The following is a 3177-nucleotide window of genomic DNA, read 5'->3' as shown; positions in this document are numbered from 1 at the left end:
TAATTTCTACCGGAAATTAACAAACAAGCAGATACGTAACAATATAATATCTGAAGAAGCACTCTTAACATTTTCAGATGATTTACAATTTTAATGTTTCACATTATTTCAATATACATACTATTATATACTGAAATGATTTTACAATATTTACATCTCTAGGGAATTATAAAAATGTATGCATAAGATAACGTGTTTTTCAAGTTAAACTACACCTGAGATGGAGAATTAATACCTAAATTTAGATAAAATGGAAATGGTACTACTTAATTTCAACTGTTCTCACAAACTGGTTTTGACCAATAAGCGATATCTAATAACTTATTCAAGTTTGTTCACCAATCACATTCTTACGCTTCCTTGTGAAGAAATAAAGTGGTTTGGGTATCCTTTAAGTCTCACCTGTACGTCTTGACTTTTTCTATTTAGTTCAGACTCAAGAATTGAACATATATAAAACTGGTCTATATTATTTATATATCCTTTTATCAAAATATTAGGTAGATGTTACGATTCTCTGAGAAACAATTCATGAAAATCTAAAATGAGTACAAGGTAGCTCACTACCAACACTATGACGTAGCAAATGAAATGACGAGCATGCGCAGTAAGGTATCTTGTACGTAGAGTTATTAATATATTATAAATATTCAGTCGCACGGTCTACTTTTTAGAATTGTAATTTACTCATAAGTAGTTTGTTTTTAAGCACAAAGCTACAAAAAGGGATATCTATGCTCTGCCCACCACGGGTATCGAAACTCGGTTTCGAGCGTTATAAATCCGGAGACATACCGCTGTGCCACTGGGGGGGGGGGGGGCTCATAAATAGTAAATGACTAGCTATTGAGCTGCTAATTACTTAAGGCTTTATGCGTAGTATCTGTGAGTTATTTGATAATACCAGCACTTGGTTCTTGTATGAAGCATTAGTTTCTAAAATAGATTTGTCGCCTAAGGAAAATAGCATAAGACGTAAAAATGTGAAAATAAGTTTAAAGTTCCAATTATATAGATTAACTTAGCTAAGTTATCACTGATAATAACTTGTTTGTCATAGGTAAAATTTGTTGAACCTCACTACAAAATCAAACTATTTAGTATTTTGCGATATTCCATTTCTAAATTTTCCCACAAATTTAGTCCACGATTAAAATAACTCACAGAATATAAAGTAAATTAAAAACATATATTAAAAATTTAAAACGTTTAACAGTTAAAAGCTATTGAAAAATTATAGTTTTTGTGATAATTTTCCCTTCAAACAGTTCCTCGTTGGTTTGATGTACATAACAACTAGAAATACTAATACAATTTATGAAAATATTCATCAAAACTACATTTTTACAATAATCTAAGTATGAACGAAAATGTCTGGTTCATTATACAAAATGAATGGCTCACGTCAGTTAAAGTAAGGAAAAATTATGTAATTTGGAATTCAGAAAAGGCTTTAAACATCTTCCTTACCAGAAATGTTTTACATTGGTAGTTTTGATAAGAAAGTATTAAATTTCTTTGATATGTATTGTTACGACAGCGGAAGTCACGTGACGCTAGTAAAACGTCATGAGATTCTTGAAGGATCTTGACATTTCCTGGCAACTCTAGTATTTTCTAGGCCCCCTCTATTTTAGTATATAAGCCTGGCAAATAACGCGGAGAGATAATTGCAGATAGGGAGATATAGAGACAGATAATCGAGTTAAGCCGTAAGTAAAGTGTGTGAATCTTTGTGAATTATAGCGTGTGCTTAAGTTAAAGTGACTGTGGAAATTCTGTGTATTGCAAAGTTGTATTGAGAAAGAATAAATTAGTTTTATTTAAGAAAGGACTTGTATCGCTGAAGTTTCTCGGAAAGAATTTCTATGGGAAATTAACAAACGACCAGAGACGCGACAGTATAAACTAGATTGTGAATAAAAAAAAATGGTAGTAACCATTCTGGAACATACATTTTAAAAGGTTTCTTCTAAATTACGTGGAGAAAGTTGTGTGATATGTTTCAAATAATGTTACACAAGGCTAGATAGAACCCATCGCTAACTCGTGGGTTATTCTTGTCAGGCCGAATAGTGGAACTTAACCGTCACTATTATAACGCGCTCACAGCGGAGCACCATTTTATATTTCTTTTTTGGTGACAAAGGGGCACGAGCCATGTAACATAAGGTCCGTAGTACGACACGCCAACCACTGAGCAGTTCTCGGCCTGTCTGACATTTGAAGTACTTTCGAATTTTGAAAAACAAATTGGAATTTTCAAATGTAACCATGCTTATAATATGATGATTACTAGATGATGTACCCGTTCAATGAACTGGCAAAACACAAAAGTGATCAGATCCAAACACCAGCCCTCCTATATCGCTCCCTGTAGTAGTTTTAATGTAAATGCCAGGTGTAGTCCACTGATTATCCAATTACAAGCACTCGCACATTGACATTTTGTGAAATTACTGTTTATAGATACAGCTCTCAAGAGCACTGCAAAATTAATATAATAAAACATTCAGTCACGCGACAAATTTTACATTATACATATCAATTATTACATTTCCACCAACTAAGGCACAATAAATACATTATATGGTAGAATCAAACTTATCCATAGAAAAATTCCCACAACATATTTATGTAGGATATAAATATATATACATGACCATTTAGATGCAAGTAGCAGCTAATGGGACTAGTTTTAATATTTATGGTATGTTTCCTTACACTTTTGTGTGAACCCATATTAAGGACCATGCAAGTAACAAAGTCGTTGATCCACAAACACATTTAGTTAAAACAAATGCGTTAAACAAGCCTATGTAGTCCATTTTAGGGTTAAAAAAGAAACAAATAAACGTCATAATACGTTAAACAAGCCTATATAGTCCATTTTAGGGTTACAGGAGAAACAAATAACGTTATAATACGTTAAACAAGCCTATACAGTCCATTTTAGGGTTACAGGAGAAACAAATAAACTTCATAATGCTATAAACAAGACTATGTAGTCCATTTTAGGGTTACAGGAGAAACAAATAAACTTCATAATGCTATAAACAAGACTATGTAGTCCATTTTAGGGTTACAGGAGAAACAAATAAACCTCATAATGCTATAAACAAGACTATGTAGTCCATTTTAGGGTTACAGGAGAAACAAATAAACCTCATAATGCTA

Source organism: Limulus polyphemus, unplaced genomic scaffold (assembly GCF_000517525.1).
Source record: "Limulus polyphemus unplaced genomic scaffold, Limulus_polyphemus-2.1.2 Scaffold6532, whole genome shotgun sequence".
In the NCBI taxonomy this organism is placed as follows: domain Eukaryota; kingdom Metazoa; phylum Arthropoda; class Merostomata; order Xiphosura; family Limulidae; genus Limulus; species Limulus polyphemus.
The sequence above is the reverse complement of the archived record's forward strand: the minus strand, read 5'-3'. Positions refer to the sequence as shown.